The sequence below is a fragment of the Pinus tabuliformis genome, chromosome 6 (genome assembly GCF_031772625.1).
Source record: "Pinus tabuliformis cultivar Carrire ecotype Pingquan chromosome 6, CPIR1, whole genome shotgun sequence".
NCBI classification, from domain to species: Eukaryota; Viridiplantae; Streptophyta; class Pinopsida; order Pinales; family Pinaceae; genus Pinus; species Pinus tabuliformis.
Window position 1 is genome coordinate 1,889,241,430 of NC_142292.1, and position 18,326 is coordinate 1,889,259,755.

Consider the following 18,326-nt stretch of genomic DNA (forward strand, 5'->3'; position numbering starts at 1 on the left):
CCAATATCAGTATAAACTCGATGATCTATGAGATTTTTTAAATCTTCAATGATATTACTAGTGTTGCAATGGTGATAGACTTTTAAATTGTGCCAACATTGTCTTAGTAATAATTGTAACTTAACACATGCATGATATTTACTATACCAAATTATAATTAAATGGGTTAATAATGGTAAAATACACATCATTCTTTTCATAAAATAACCTTAACAAACTTATATTTTAATACAAACCATAAAAATATGAAAATAGATAATGTAAGGAATCCAAGATTAAGACGTGAAAGATTTGTTTTTGCAAGTTTATATGAATTTGTTTAATAAAGTTTATCATGATAATTTTTTTCACAAAAAATGATGAATATCTACATTAAAATTAGTGAACTAAGTGAATTTCTAATTCCCCATTTTGAAAAAACTTAATCTAGTTAAAGTTATATATTCTAGATCCATTGAATACTTCCAAATTTAATGAAATATGTGTTAAAACTCTTTTTCCTAGTTTCTAGAAATGATTGATCATAGTCCAAATATTTTCGTAGGTCATCACCAATTCATGAAAGCTGTCTTTTGTCCATAAATGCATAGGAAAACCCGAGAGCCTAAGATCTATGGGCCTGGCCCCCAATTTATCCTTCCTAGGGCTAAATAGAGGAGACCATCACATAAATTATAGAGGTTCTTGTTAAATATTCCAACGACTTGATAAAACCAAACACGTCTACTCAGTGTTGTCAAACTCCAACGCAAACTATCCTTGAGGTAGAGTACACATTTCTTGCATCGACCACAAATCCTTGTTTAGTTCTCATGTATCTAATTTAGGAGTCAAGTAGGTGAGTATCTCTAGCCTCTAACCTGTTAGTGCTCAAATCTGCCTCAGGCTGAGGAAGGCAAAACTCGAGGCAACATCAAACCACGCTCAGCCTCGTAGATAGCCCTACGAGGACAGGAGAGGGCTTTCTCCGGGTCAATCTCGGCAGACAAGTTTTTAAAGGGGCTGAGATGACCGATAAAGAATGCTGATTTTAGGCTAGTAAATTGATAGAAAGGGATTTTTTTTTGATAAATGATTGGTTTTCTGGGCTGCATGGGCAAAAAATAGCTTGAAATAGAGAAATATAATCAAAAACACAGATTATCTCCTGAGGCAAGGTAGGCAAGAAATTTTAACATCAAATTGAGATTAAATGGAACGGCAAGACTGCTGAGGAGTTGACAAGGGCATAGAAGATGAATCCTTGTCAAACAGAAGAAAACATTAAATATGAACAAACTTAAAGGAAGAGCATACAAATTATGAATTCTACCTTAACACTTCATTTGTTCAATTGGAAACGATCATGAAATGAAATGAACACATAACAGGCTCCATATGAAACAAAGGATGACACAAATGTTAAATTTCATACCACAGGAATCTCAGGGGTCAGAGCTGCATTTTTTATTAAAATCTCTGTCAAAACTGTACAATAGAAGCTCTGTTTTTCTCCACCAGCACTCAGAATTCTTCTAACCTTTACAAAAAAATTTTCAATACATTAAATAAAATCTGCTAGGAGAAAACAAATCGACCTCAAGACAAGGGATTTGTTTTATCGTTATTAATAAATAAAACTGAAAAAAACAATTAGCGCTTGAAGATAGAATAGCGCTCCTTCTTCTACTCGAATTTGTTGATAACTGATGAAGAGGTGGCATTTACAGGTGTCAATCCCATTACTGAAGATAAACATAGGCAATCGAATCTTGTTCTCTGCTGTGATGAATATCTACATTCCAATTTAAACTTTGACTTTTTACTTCGCTGTCATTCACCGTTATACTATCCAAGAAATATGGTATTTTGGCTCCATTTGAATAGCGCTGCCAATTATGACATGGCACTCCTTGGACCTCGACATGCCCTGAAAAGACTGTAGTTTTCCCATCGACATCAAATTCACGAACACACCGCTTTCTGAGTTTTTTAAGAGGGCCATAATTGTTTGTAGAAACTTAGCCGACAATGACAATATTCCAGAAAGAAATCCATGCCGGAACTCCCCAGGGATGTCCAATTGCACAAAAAGAGCTTTGCCCAATAGGTAAAGAACAAAAATCAGGCCGATATAGATTGGATTCCTTATAAGTGCCATAAAGTCGTTGAAACCCAGAAGGACCAAAGCAACAAATACCCAAGGTGGCGGTATCCATGACTCGCTTCGTCTATTTGCTTCCTGAGAAGCCAAAGCTTGACCTACAGTGAACTCTGTCCCTGACTTAAACTACCTCCATAGAGACTTGCATTGAACTGGCGTAATTAAAACATCCGAAGGTGAAACCCCTTCCCAAGTGTTTGAAACAAGTGGATTCACTGAAGACGAGGAGCTTCCCTCCAGGAGAGAACCAGTTGTACCAATACCATCTGTTAATGTAGAGGATAGAGTGGCCTCGATGTTATCCGGTTTCTCATCCAAGCGCAATGCAGCCATAACAACAAGCAGCTTCAAAGACGCAGAACGAGCATCCTTTGTAATAGCTCGAATACCTACTTTCCAATTCTAGAGTCTTGGCATCGATTCATTATCATGACTGAAGACAATTGAAAACCTGTCCTTCATGCGAATAAGCACTTTCCCAGCTTCTTCCCTGGCCTTCTTCTCCACAACACTTCTTCCATAATCTTTAATACTTTCAATCATCTCATTGGAAGTCTCATCATCAATCTCAAATCCAGCAATTTCAGATTTAAAATTTAATACTGCTCTCTCTGTCTCATTTTTCAGAAGTTTTGCCATGTTTCAGGAGATGCAGACTCAAGAAAAGATGCAACATAAGCATCAATCTCTTGCTTAATTTTCTCCCGAGATTTGGATGGGTCCCAAGATGCTTGTTTAATTTTTGCATCTAAACAACCCTGATCAAATTTTGCCATGCAACTTTCTGTATAGTGCCTAACAGCAAATGCAAACCCTTCACCATTTTTAACAGCCTCTTCAAGATCCTGCTTGAACCTATTCACAGCTTCTGAGTGGAGATGCTTCACCATAGCTTGGTAAGCATGATACACAAGATTTAATGATTCATTGACCATCTGCTGGCATTTTTTGGTCCTTACACTTTCCTCAAAATAAACCACTTCCATATCATAACTTGAGAAATATGTGTCCAGTATTGCACTCAGCTTCTCGAAAGATGTATCATCCTCTCTTTCTCTCCCATCTGTACCCTTCAAGTCCATAACTACTGTGAAAGGCTTAATACCAACAGCGTTGGAAAGCCAAATACCTTGAGTTGTTTGGCTCCTCCCCTTAAAGGCATTCATCTCCCTAAAATTCGTATGAAAAAGATGATTCAAAAGAGTGCTCTTCCCACTACTCTGAGGACCCATGATGGTGGCTCCTCCCCTTAAAGGCATCCATCTCCGCACAGCTCCACATCCTTCATGAAAATATTAAGCTCAGCTTCCTTGAAGACACCTTGTCCATCAATAAGCTGAACAGAGCAGCATGGTTTCTCAGACATATCTGTTTGCGATTCGCTGGAGTCGATCTGATATGAAACTGGGCGCAAAACAAAAATTTCTGGGCTCTATTGCTATGTGGGTAGCGCACACCTCAAGTGGGTAGCGTGCACCTTCAAAGCCTATCCACGGCTCTACAAAACACATCTTTTAATGCAGTTATAACTTCATTTTTATATTGAGCATCAATAAAGATGAGATGACATGAGCTTACGAATACAAGCAGCAAGCTTGCAAATCAAAATTTCCTTAACCTGCACATCTTGATCAAAAATCACCTTCCAGGAGATTTTTGAATTTTACAAACTTGCAACATACAGGATATATGTCAGAAGAGATCAGCTGTATGCACAAGGTAGAAGCATAAAGGCTTACATCAGAGAACTTCAACATATTGGTGCTTCACGATACAGCGCGGCCATAACAAACAGAAGCAATATATAGATTCGTAGCCCACTTTCCTCTGTACATATAGCAGTCAAGCCAAATACAAAAATGAGATGCATCATCCATACATCCGCAGACAGGAATGCATCAGGCAGGCATCTAAGTTTCATAGCAAATATAGACAAAGGACTTGGCTATACTTTCAATTGCAAAGATAAAATGCAGGTGTACTCCATCAGAAAGCTGTCAGCTAATTCAAGTATCCTCTACAAGTTCATGAGTTACAGAAACAAGGGATTTTCTTCCCAGCTTTTATGACCCTTGTAACCCTCTGTGCGAGCACAAGTTCCTTTCTCAGTTTCCAACCGAAGGTTCGCAGGCAAGGTATTGCCAGATTGAGCTATCTCAGAATATTTGTTTTCATATTTCCCGTGATGCATACATCGACCATAAAATCCTACTCTGTCACCATCATCACCCTCAATCTCACTTTGCAACAAGCCCTTTTGATGTGCACACCAGGGACGAAAAGAGACAGAGCATTTCACAACTCTACACTGGATACACAAACCACCAGGCCGGTTGCATATAGAGCAAACCAGTTTCCTTCTAGGAAGAACAGCTCCAGAGACATCAAATATACCCATGGTACTAACATTTAAGCACCTCATTCCAGGCATCCACAGCCCACAAACCATGTGTACCCATTGAGGTATAGTTGGGTCATGCACGGCAGCAGTGATACTATTCTTTAACTTGAATTCACTATTCAAATATTTTCTAACCTTCCCTACTTGACCAGATTATTTTTCTGTATCATCTTCAAGACAGCTTCTAAAGCACAATTTGTTTCACTCCTCTTTTCCAAGGCAGCAGACTGGCAAGATGGAGTCTAACATTGGCTCCAATGGGGATGGCAGTTACCGCTTTTTGGAGGTGCCAAGAACCGCAGAGCTTTGGGAGAGCAGACAGTGCCTCTATCCATTGGGCAATGGAGTCATTATTGCGAAGAAACGACACGATTAATTTATTCACTGGAAACTAACTGAAATGATTGAAAGACTGACTCGGCAAACTTCAAACTAAATTGTAATGAAACTGGAACAAAATGCTGCCTTTTGGCTGCTTATTTATTTACAAAATCTACCCTACTTGGCTGTAAAAATAATAGATCAGGTAATACTGAAATGCCAGATCAACCATTCAAGTAAACCTGAGAATGATGCCGCTTGAGAATGCTTCAACCAGATCACAGATGTAATTGTTGGCAGCCCTTCATGCACGTAATGAGCCTGGTCACGCAAAAGACAGCCTGATCTATCAATCAAACTGAAAAACGTTTCCATGTATGTTGCCATAGGATCGTGAAAGCCAGACTCTGTTGGCTGCCCCAACTCCGCAATACATACCTCCAGCTACACACTGTCAATGCAAACATCTGTAGGCAATTCTATTATTTCTTGTTTCGAAGGAGGAAGGATTTCCAAGAACTTTTTAGGGTCTTGGAAATCATATGACTGGATCTGCTCATCTAAACATTGAATCTCATTCTCAACTCTTTCAACAACTAATTCACAAACACCGGTTTTGGCTTCAAAAGGGAACTTTGGAGATTTCAAACATTGAAGCAAGGCACTGAAAAATTCTTCATTAATTTCAAAATCTGCTAACTGATTTCTTACTTCTTTTACAACTTCACACAGGGCAGGGTTTGCCACATACCCCACCATTGCATAAATGGATCAGCGAACACTGGACTGTCTGGATCGAGTTGGAGTCGCTAGGTGAATGTTTTAGCCTGTATATGTGTCCGACTGCTGTCCACCATCAGCATCAGATCTGCAACTTGATTTCATGTACTGGAGCAAAACAATCTACAAGTCGAATGTCACATCAACAGAAAACCATCTTTCCCCAGTATGTTCGCCACTATGTTAGCGCTCAAATCTGCCTCAGGCTGAGGAAGGCAAAACTCGAGGCAACATCAAACCACGCTCAGCCTCGTAGCTAGCCCTACGAGAACAGGAGAGGGCTCTCTCCGGGTCAATCTCGGCACACAAGTTTTTAAAGGGGCTGAGATGACCGATAAAGAATGCTGATTTTAGGCTACTAAATTGATAGAAAGGGATTTATTTTTTGATAAATGATTGGTTTTCTGGGCTGCATGGGAAAAAAATAGCTTGAAACAGAGAAATATAATCAAAAACACAGATTATCTCCTGAGGCAAGGTAGGCAAGAAATTTTAACATCAAATTGAGATTAAAAGGGAACGGCAAGACTACTGAGGAGTTGACAAGGGCATAGAAGATGAATCCTTGTCAAACAAAAGAAAACATTAAATATGAACAAACTTAAAGGCAGAGCATACAAATTATGAATTCTACCTTAACACTTCATTTGTTCAATTGGAAACGATCATGAAATGAAATGAACACATAACAGGCTCCATATGAAACAAAGGATGACACAAATGTTAAATTTCATACCACAGGAATCTCAGGGGTCAGAGCTGCATTTTTTATTAAAATCTCTGTCAAAACTGTACAATAGAAGCTCTGTTTTACTCCACCAGCACTCAGAATTCTTCTAACCTTTACAATGTTTTTTCAATACATTAAATAAACTCTGCTAGGGGAAAACGAATCGACCTCAAGACAACGGATTTGTTTTATCGTTATTAATAAATAAAACTAAAAAAAACAATCAGCGCTTCTGAAGATAGAATAGCGCTCCTTCTTCTACTCGAATTTGTTGATAACTGATGAAGAGGTGGCATTTACAGGTGTCAATCCCATTACTGAAGATAAACATAGGCAATCGAATCTTGTTCTCTATTGTGATGAATATCTACGTTCCAATCTAAACTTTGACTTTTTACTTCGCTGCCGTTCACCGTTATACTATCCAAGAAATATGGTATTTTGGCTCCATTTCAATAGCGCTGCCAATTATGACATGGCACTCCTTGGACCTCGACATGCCCTGAAAAGACTGTAGTTTTCCCATCAACATCAAATTCACGAACACACCGCTTTCTGAGTTTTTTAAGAGGGCCATAATTGTTGGTAGAAACTTAGCCGACAATGACAATATTCCAGAAAGAAATCCATGCCGGAACTCCCTAGGGATGTCCAATTGCACAAAAAGAGCTTTGCCCAATAGGTAAAGAACAAAAGTCAGGCCGATATAGATTGGATTCCTTATAAGTGCCATAAAGTCGTTGAAACCCAGAAGGACCAAAGCAACAAATACCCAAGGTGGCGGTATCCATGACTCGCTTCGTCTATTTGCTTCCTGAGCAGCCAAAGCCTGACCTACAGTGAACTCTCTCTCTGACTTAAACTGCCTCCATAGAGACTTGCATTGAACTGGTGTAATTAAAACATCCGAAGGTGAAACCCCTTCCCAAGTGTTTGAAACAAGTGGATTCACTGAAGACGAGGAGCTTCCCTCCAGGAGAGAACCAGTTGTACCAATACCATCTGTTAATGTAGAGGACAGAGTGGCCTCGATGTTATCCGGTTTTTCATCCAAGCGCAATGCAGCCATAACAGCAAGCAGCTTCAAAGACGCAGAAAGAGCATCCTTTGTAATAGCTCGAATACCTAATTTCCCATTCTAGAGTCTTGGCATCGATTCATTATCATGACTGAATACAATTGAAAACCTGTCCTTCATGCGAACAAGCACTTTCCGAGCTTCTTCCCTATCCTTCTTCTCCACAACACTACTTCCATAATCTTTAAGACTTTCAATCATCTCATTGGAAGTCTCATCATCAATCTCAAATCCAACAATTTCAGATTTAAAATTTAATACTGCTCTCTCCGTCTCATTTTTCAGAAGTTTTGCCAAGTGTTAGGAGATGCAGACTCAAGAAAAGATGCCACATAAGCATCAATCTCTTGCTTAAGTTTCTCCCGAGATTTGTATGGGTCCCAAGATGCTTGTTCAATTTTTGCATCTGAACAGCCCTGATCAAATTTTGCCATGCAACTTTCTGTATAGTGCCTAATAGCAAATGCAAACCCTTCACCATTTTTAACAGCCTCTTCAAGTTCCTGCTTGAACCTATTCAGAGCTTCTGAGTGGAGATGCTTCACCATAGCTTGCTAAGCATGATACACAACATTTAATGATTCATTGACCATCTGCTGGCATTTTTTGGTCCTTACACTTTCCTCAAAATAAACCACTTCCATATCATAACTTGAGAAATATGTGTCCAGTATTGCACTCAGCTTCTCGAAAGTTGTACCATCCTCTCTTTCTCTCCCATCTGTACCCTTCAAGTCCATAACTACTGTGAAAGGCTTAATACCAACCGCGTTGGAAAGCCAAATACCTTGAGTTGTTTGGCTCCTCCCCTTAAAGGCATCCATCTCCCTAAAATTCGTATGAAAAAGATGATTCAAAAGAGTACTCTTCCCACTACTCTGAGGACCCATGATGGTGGCTCCTCCCCTTAAAGGCATCCATCTTCGCACAACTCCACATCCTTCATGAAAATATTAAGCTCAGCTTCCTTGAAGACACCTTGTCCATCAATAAGCTGAACAGAGCAGCATGGTTTCTCAGACATATCTGTTTGCGATTCGTTGGAGTAGATCTGATATGAAACTGGGTGCAAAACAAAAATTTCTGGGCTCTGTTGCTATGTCGGTAGCGCACACCTCAAGTGGGTAGCGTGCACCTTCAAAGCCTGTCCACGACTCTGCAAAACACATCTTTTAATGCAGTTATAACTTCATTTTTATATTGAGCATCAATAAAGATGAGATGACATGAGCTTACGAATACAAGCAGCAAGCTTGCAAATCAAAATTTCCTTAACCTGCACATCTTGATCAAAAATCACCTTCCAGGAGATTTTTGAATTTTACAAACTTGCAACATACAGGATATATGTCAGAAGAGATCAGCTATATGCACAAGGTAGAAGCATAAAGGCTTACATCAAAGAACTTCAACATATTGGTGCTTCACGATACAGCGCGACCATAACAAACAGAAGCAATATATAGATTCGTAGCCCACTTTCCTCTGTACATATAGCAGTCAACCAAATACAAAAATGAGATGCATCATCCATACATCCACGGACAGGAATGCATCAGGCAGGCATCTGAGTTTCATAGCAAATATAGACAAAGGACTTGCCTATACTTTCAATTGCAAAGATAAAATGCAGGTGTACTCCATCAGAAAGCTGTCAGCTAATTCAAGTATCATCTACAAGTTCATGAGTTACAGAAACAAGGGATTTTCTTCCCAGCTTTTACGACCCTTGTAACCCTCTGTGCGAGCACAAGTTCCTTTCTCAATTTCCAACCGAAGGTTCGCAGGCAAGGTATTGCCAGATTGAGCTATCTCAGAATATTTGTTTTCATATTTCCCGTGATGCATACATCGACCATAAAATCCTACTTTGTCACCATCATCACCCTCAATCTCACTTTGCAACAAGCCCTTTTGATGTGCACACCAGGGACGAAAAGAGATAGAGCATTTCACAACTCTACACTGGATACACAAACCACCAGGCCGGTTGCATATAGAGCAAACCAGTTTCCTTCTAGGAAGAACAGCTCCAGAGACATCAAATATACCCATGGTACTAACATTTAAGCACCTCGTTCCAGGCATCAACAGCCCACAAACCATGTGTACCCATTGAGGTATAGTTGGGTCATGCACGGCAACAGTGATAGTATTCTTTAACTTGAATTCACTATTCAAATATTTTCTAACCTTCCCTACTTGACCAGATTCTTTTTCGGTATCATCTTCAAGACAGCTTCTAAAGCACATTTTGTTGCACTCCTCTTTTCCAAGGCAGCAGACTGGCAAGACGGAGTCTAACATTGGCTCCAATGGGGATGGTAGCTACCACTTTTTGGAGGTGCCAAGAACCGCAAAGCGTTGGGAGAGCAGACAGTGCCTCTATCCATTGGGCAATGGAGTCATTATTGCGAAGAAATGACACGATTAATTTATTCACTGGAAACTAACTGAAATGATTGAAAGACTGACTCGGCAAACTTCAAACTAAACTGTAATGAAACTGGAACAAAATGCTGCCTTTTGGCTGCTTATTTATTTACAAAATCTACCCTACTTGGCTGTAAAAATAATAGATCAGGTAATACTGAAATGCCAGATCAACCATTCAAGTAAACCTGAGAATGATGCCACTTGAGAATGCTTCAACCAGATCATAGATGTAATTGTTGGCAGCCCTTCATGCACATAATAAGCTTGGTCACGCAAAAGACAGCCTGATCTATCAATCAAACTAAAAAACGTTTCCATGTATGTTTCCATAAGATCGTGAAAGCCAAACTCTGTTGGCTGCCCCAACTCCGCAATACATACCTCCAGCTACACACTGTCAATGCAAACATCTGTAGGCAATTCTATTATTTCTTGTTTCGAAGGAGGAAGGATTTCCAAGAACTTTTTAGGGTCTTGGAAATCATATGACTGGATCTGCTCATCTAAACATTGAATCTCCTTCTCAACTCTTTCAACAACTAATTCACAAACACCGGTTTTGGCTTCAAAAGGGAACTTTGGAGATTTCAAACATTGAAGCAAGGCACTGAAAAATTCTTCATTAATTTCAAAATCTGCTAACTGATTTCTTACTTCTTTTACAGCTTCACACAGGGCAGGGTTTGCCACATACCCCACCATTGCATAAATGGATCAGCGAACACTGGACTGTCTGGATCGAGTTGGAGTCGCTAGGTGAATGTTTCAGCCTGTATATGTGTCCGACTGCTGTCCACCATCAGCATCGGATCTGCAACTTGATTTCATGTACTGGAGCAAGACAATCTACAAGTCGAATGTCACATCAACAACAAACCATCTTTCCCCAGTATGGTCGCCACTATGTTAGCGCTCAAATCTGCCTCAGGCTGAGGAAGGCAAAACTCGAGGCAACATCAAACCACGCTCAGCCTTGTAGCTAGCCCTATGAGGACATGAGAGGGCACTCTCCGGGTCAATCTCGGCAGACAAGTTTTTAAAGGGGCTGAGATGACCGATAAAGAATGCTGATTTTAGGCTAGTAAATTGCTAGAAAGGGATTTTTTTTTTTGATAAATGATTGGTTTTCTGGGCTGCATGGGCAAAAAAAAGCTTGAAACAGAGAAATATAATAAAAAACACAGATTATCTCCTGAGGCAAGGTAGGCAAGAAATTTTAACATCAAATTGAGATTAAATGGAACGGCAAGACTGCTGAGGAGTTGACAAGGGCATAGAGATGAATCCTTGTCAAACAAAAGAAAACATTAAATATGAACAAACTTAAAGGCAGAGCATACAAATTATGAATTCTACCTTAACACTTCATTTGTTCAATTGGAAACGATCATGAAATGAAATGAACACATAACAGGCTACATATGAAACAAAGGATGACACAAATGTTAAATTTCATACCACAGGAATCTCAGGGGTCAGAGCTGCATTTTTTATTAAAATCTCTGTCAAAACTGTACAATAGAAGCTCTGTTTTTCTCCACCAGTGCTCAGAATTCTCTCCCCTCTAACCTTTACAAATGTTTTTTCAATACATTAAATAAACTCTGCTAGGGGAAAACAAATCGACCTCAAGACAAGGGATTTGTTTTATCGTTATTAATAAAGAAAACTAAAAGAAACAATCAGCGCTTCTGAAGATAGAATAACGCTCCTTCTTCTACTTGAATTTGTTGATAACTGATGAAGAGGTGGCATTTACAGGTGTCAATCCCATCACTGAAGATAAACATAGGCAATCGAATCTTGTTCTCTGCTGTGATGAATATCTACGTTCCAATTTAAACTTTGACTTTTTACTTCGCTGCCGTTCACCGTTATACTATCCAAGAAATATGGTATCTTGGCTCCATTTCAATAGCGCTGCCAATTATGACATGGCACTCCTTAGACCTTGACATGTCCTGAAAAGACTGTAGTTTTCCCATCGACATCAAATTCACGAACACACCGCTTTCTGAGTTTTTTAAGAGGGCCATAATTGTTGGTAGAAACTTAGCCGACAATGACAATATTCGAGAACGAAATCCATGCCGGAACTCCCCAGGGATGTCCAATTGCACAAAAAGAGCTTCGCCCAATAGGTAAAGAACAAAAATCAGGTCGATATAGATTGGACTCCTTATAAGTGCCTTAAAGTCGTTGAAACCCAGAAGGACCAAAGCAACAAATACCCAAGATGGCGGTATCCATGACTCGCTTCGTCTATTTGCTTCCTGAGCAGCCAAAGCCTGACCTACAGTGAACTCTGTCTCTGACTTAAACTGCCTCCATAGAGACTTGCATTGAACTAGCGTAATTAAAACATCCGAAGGTGAAACCCCTTCCCAAGTGTTTGAAACAAGTGGATTCACTGAAGATGAGGAGCTTCCCTCCAGGAGAGAACCAGTTGTACCAATACCATCTGTTAATGTAGAGGACAGAGTGGCCTCGATTTTATCCGGTTTTCCATCCAAGCGCAATGCAGCCATAACAGCAAGCAGCTTCAAAGACGTAGAACGAGAATCCTTTGTAATAGCTCGAATACCTACTTTCCCATTCCAGAGTCTTGGCATCGATTCATTATCATGATTGAAGACAATTGTAAACCTGTCCTTCATGCAAATAAGCACTTTCCCAGCTTCTTCCCTGGCCTTCTTCTCCACAACACTTCTTCCATAATCTTTAAGACTTTCAATCATCTCATTGGAAGTCTCATCATCAATCTCAAATCCAGCAATTTCAGATTTAAAATTTAATACTGCTCTCTCTGTCTCATTTTTCAGAAGTTTTGCCAAGTGTCAGGAGATGCAGACTCAAGAAAAGATGCAACATAAGCATTAATCTCATGCTTAAGTTTCTCCCGAGATTTGGATGGGTCCCAAGATGCTTGTTCAATTTTTTCATCTGAACAGCCCTGATCAAATTTTGCCATGCAACTTTCTCTATAGTGCCTAACAGCAAATGCAAACCCTTCACCATTTTTAACAGCCTCTTCAAGTTCCTGCTTGAACCTATTCACAGCTTCTGAGGGGAGATGCTTCACCATAGCTTGGTAAGTAGGATACACAAGCTTTAATGATTCATTGACCATCTGCTGGCATTTTTTAGGTCCTTACACTTTCCTCAAAATAAACCACTTCCATATCATAACTTGAGAAATATGTGTCCAGTATTGCACTCAGCTTCTCGAAAGTTGTATCATCCTCTCTTTCTCTCCCATCTGTACCCTTCAAGTCCATAACTACTGTGAAAGGCTTAATACCAATAGCGTTGGAAAGCCAAATACCTTGAGTTGTTTGGCTCCTCCCCTTAAAGGCATCCATCTCCCTAAAATTCGTATGAAAAATATGATTCAAAAGAGTGCTCTTCCCACTACTTTGAGGACCCATGATGGTGGCTCCTCCCCTTAAAGGCATCCATCTCCGCACAGCTCCACATCCTTCATGAAAATATTAAGCTCAGCTTCCTTGAAGACACCTTGTCCATCAATAAGCTGAACAGAGCAGCATGGTTTCTCAGACATATCTATTTGTGATTCGCTGGAGTCGATCTGATATGAAACTGGGCGCAAAACAAAAATTTCTGGGCTCTGTTGCTATGTGGGTAGCGCACACCTCAAGTGGGTAGCGTGCACCTTCAAAGCCTGTCCACGGCTCTGCAAAACACATCTTTTAATGCAGTTATAACTTCATTTTTATATTGAGCATCAATAAAGATGAGATGACATGAGCTTACGGATACAAGCAGCAAGCTTGCAAATCAAAATTTCCTTAACCTACACATCTTGATCAAAAATCACCTTCTAGGAGATATTTTAATTTTACAAACTTGCAACATATAGGATATATGTCAGAAGAGATCAGCTGTATGCACAAGGTAGAAGCATAAAGGCTTACATCAGAGAACTTCAACATATTGGTGCTTCACGATACTGTGCGGCCATAACAAACAGAAGCAATATATAGATTCGTAGCCCACTTTCCTCTGTACATATAGCAGTCAAGCCAAATACAAAAATGAGATGCATCATCCATACATCCGCAGATAGGAATGCATCAGGCAGGCATCTGAGTTTCATAGCGAATATAGACAAAGGACTTGGCTATACTTTCAATTGCAAAGATAAAATGCAGGTGTACTCCATCAGAAAGCTGTCAGCTAATTCAAGTATCCTCTACAAGTTCATGAGTTACAGAAACAAGGGATTTTCTTCCCAGCTTTTACGACCCTTGTAACCCTCTGTGCGAGCACAAGTTCCTTTCTCAGTTTCCAACCGAAGGTTCGCAGTCAATGTATTGCCAGATTGAGCTATCTCAGAATATTTGTTTTCATATTTCCCGTGATGCATACATCGACCATAAAATCCTACTCTGTCACCATCATCACCCTCAATCTCACTTTGCAACAAGCCCTTTTGATGTGCACACTAGGGACGAAAAGAGACAGAGCATTTCACAAATCTACACTGGATACACAAACCACCAGGCCAGTTGCATATAGAGCAAACAAGTTTCCTTCTAGGAAGAAAAGCTCCAGAGACATCAAATATACCCATGGTACTAACATTTAAGCACCTTGTTCCAGGCATCCACAGCCCACAAACCATGTGTAGCCATTGAGGTATAGTTGGGTCATGCGCGGCAGTAGTGATAGTATTCTTTAACTTGAATTCACTATTCAAATATTTTCTAACCTTCCCTACTTGACCAGATTCTTTTTCTGTATCATCTTCAAGACAAATTCTAAAGCACATTTTGTTGCACTCCTCTTTTCCAAGATAGCAGACTGGCAAGACGGAGTCTAACATTGGCTCCAATGGGGATGGCAGCTACCGCTTTTTGGAGGTGCCAAGAACCGCAGAGCTTTGGGAGAGCAGACAGTGCCTCTATCCATTGGGCAATGGAGTCATTATTGCGAAGAAACGACACGATTAATTTATTCACTGGAAACTGACTGAAATGATTGAAAGACTGACTTGGCAAACTTCAAACTAAACTGTAATGAAACTAGAACAAAATGCTGCCTTTTGGCTGCTTATTTATTTACAAAATCTACCCTACTTGGCTGTAAAAATAATAGATCAGGTAATACTGAAATGCCAGATCAACCATTCAAGTAAACCTAAGAATGATGCCGCTTGAGAATGCTTCAACCAGATCACAGATGTAATTGCTAGTAGCCCTTCATGTACGTAATAAGCCTGGTCACGCAAAAGACAGCCTGATCTATCAATCAAACTGAAAAACGTTTACATGTATGTTGCCATAGGATCGTGAAAGCCAGACTCTGTTGGCTTCCCCAACTCCACAATACATACCTCCAGCTGCACACTGTCAATGCAAACATCTATAGGAAATTCTATTATTTCTTGTTTCGAAGGACGAAGGATTTCCAAGAACTTTTTAGGGTCTTGGAAATCATATGACTGGATCTGCTCATCTAAACATTGAATCTCCTTCTCAACTCTTTCAACAACTAATTCACAAACAAAGCCTTTTTTGATTCCCGCACCCTCCCCCCCTTCCATTTACCAAAACCCTTTCTCTTATTATTGAATTTGTCATATTTCTTTGCCACCCATCCTTTGGAAATTTCTACATTTATTTTCTTTGATTGAAACATAATTTGGCTTTTTTGATGGTCTCGTTCATGGTCTTTGGTTGGTGAAATTCAATTCTTTCATTATTTGAAAAAGGTATGCAGCTAATGAATCTTTGTAATTTTTCCTTCTCCTCTTTTGAATAAGCCACATATCTTAACAGACTCATGAATTTACTAAGAAACTCATCCATGGTAGACCAGCCCAATTTCAGCTCATGAAATTCCTTAGCCTTTTCATCAAAATACTTTTCAGTCAAATATTTCTTCTTAAATTATTTCTTCAACAATTTCCAAGTTAAGTTCTCTCTTCTAATTCTCTTGACACCCTTTTACTCTTCTGACCATAAGGTTTCTTTACTAGTCAACTTGTAAGTTTCCAATCTTTCCTTCAAATTACTTGGATAATTCTATAATTCAAAATATTTGAACATATTGAGGAACCATGCCTATGCTCCTTCTTTAGATTCACCATCAATATTAGGGGCACTAATCTTCATCAAATATCCCTGTAACTATGAGGCAGACCTCCTTTTCCTAAACATAGAAGTACTGCTAGTTGATTTATGTCCTCCCTAGGCAGTAGATCCATTTGTTGGATTTCATTGGAACTTATAAAATTTATTCTACTACTAGATTTTCGTATAGAATTTTTATTGTGATTCTTTTTTTTTACTATCTTCTTCCATTTTTCTTAACAAATAGCCATTAATCTTTTCATCTTCCTCTTTGGATTTGGTCAACATTTATTAGTTTTCCTTAATATAATCTAGGTTTTTTTCGAACTTCTTATTACTTGCAATAATTGATATTATTGTTTTTCTGCATTGTTCCTTCGACAACCAACCTTTCCTAATTCAATATCAGGTTCCTCACCAATCCTTCACGATTCTACACACATTTATCCATTAAATTATTCAATATGTTCACGACCCAAAAGAGGCCCAATGTTATAAACTACAGCTCTCATACCACTTGTAAAGACCCTTACACATACACAATTTTTATTTTTATTTTTTAGCAATAGACAACATTTATTGTCTACTTGATAATGACTTATTCTGTCTGCTAATTTTTGTTTATTAATAGTGAAGAATTGATTAATTGAAAATGTTTATGTTGTGTCACTTCTAGTTCAAATAGTTTCTAACCATCACCAATTTTTATTTTTAATTTTAATTCAAATATACTCTAACCAACACCAATTTCTATCCTTTGTCTAAGTTGTATACATATGTATAAAATATGCATTATTCCCATGGCACCAAGTCACAAACCCAAACTCTTCAATATATAATATATTGCATCGAACATGGAAAACAAAATTTACTAATATATATTTTTTATTTACATTATTTGTCTACATATAAAATATGGAACTTAGTCCATTTTGAAATTGGTGAATGTATATAAATTTAATTATTGTCTATAGTTGTAAACTCATTATATATTTTTATGCTTCACTGTTCTCCATGGGTTAATAGTTCTCACTTGATAAAAATCATGTTTTATTCCAATTATTTCCTTCACTTGTTCTCATGGATTAACGAGACTTTGGTCATATGAATGGCACTTCTCCTCTCGTTATTTTTTGAATGTCGTAAAAATTGGTTACATTTATGTTAATGTCGTGTATTGGATATCATATAATAAATGTGACACCTCTGCATAGTCCTATGCCTATCCATGGGGATTATCCTTGATGCCATGTACGATATGTTCGCCTAACAAATAACCAATTAAGATTGTTTGGAAACTGATCAATGATAAGTATTGTATTAGGGTTTTACTATGATGTTAATCAACTTGTTGAGTCTACCATCCCACATTCATTTCTTTGGTGTCTTCTTCTGGTCATGGTGCTCTGCAACTAGAGTTTTATGCATAGTTTCGATCAGCGTCTCTCACTAGTTGTTTTGTGCTCATTTCTTATCGACGTTTTTCTCTCCACCTATCCTTTAAAACTGTTGACTTATTGTCTGTGGAGTGAAATTACCTTCCACTACAATGATTCTATTCTATTCTAATATAGGTTTAATGGATTTAGGTTTATGAATGCTTCACCATGTATATATGTGTATTGTAACATTGAAAGAAATATAACGAAAAATCAATATGGTAGCCTTAGTTTTGGGATACATGGGAAAATCTCTATGTATATTTGTTTTATGTTCTTTCCATTGTATATTTTTTAGGTTTAAGAATTTGTTTGTAGGTAATTTATGTATAGGGTTAAAACCTACATCTCGTATCAAAGCAGTTTCAACATCAAGGGGATGCCTTAGTTGTTCAGGGGTTTTGATTATTCTTGTGGTAGAAATTTCTTAGTGGGACATCCGTGGGATCGATTCTTGCAGTGAAAGAAGATGGGAAATAGTGGAAATATAGAGATTGATAAATTTAATGATTAGAGTTTTGAGCTATGGAAGCTCAAGATGGAGGATTTGTTGGTAGACCACGTCCAATGGATCATTGTACATTTGGGTATGACACCAACAATAATGTCAGTGGAAGACTGAGTAAAGATAGATCGAAAGGTGAAGAGCACAATTATATTGTGTCTCTCATATTTTCTATTGTTGAATGTATCAAGGGAAGATACGACAAAGGCTTTGTGGGACAATTTAGGGACTTTCTATCAATCTAACTCTCAAGTGAACAAGCTATTTTTGCGGAAAAAGGTATATAACCTGAGGATGAAAGATGGAGACTCATTGATAGAGCATTTGAAATCCTTTAATATTGTGGTAAGCCAATTTTTATCTGTTGATATTAAAATTTCATAAAAAGATAAGTGTAT

The 18,326-nt window shown here is 38.5% G+C and overlaps 3 pseudogenes; all 3 read right to left on the bottom strand.

Annotated features, from left to right (window-relative positions):
- Nucleotides 1-1,822: 1,822 nt before the first annotated feature.
- On the bottom strand, nt 1,823-3,375 carry LOC149266708 (protein ROOT HAIR DEFECTIVE 3 homolog 2 pseudogene; annotated as a pseudogene).
- A 3,415-nt stretch (nt 3,376-6,790) lies between these two features.
- On the bottom strand, nt 6,791-8,342 carry LOC149266709 (protein ROOT HAIR DEFECTIVE 3 homolog 2 pseudogene; annotated as a pseudogene).
- A 3,421-nt stretch (nt 8,343-11,763) lies between these two features.
- Nucleotides 11,764-13,251, bottom strand: LOC149266710 (protein ROOT HAIR DEFECTIVE 3 homolog 2 pseudogene; annotated as a pseudogene).
- Between the last annotated feature and the right edge of the window lie 5,075 nt (nt 13,252-18,326).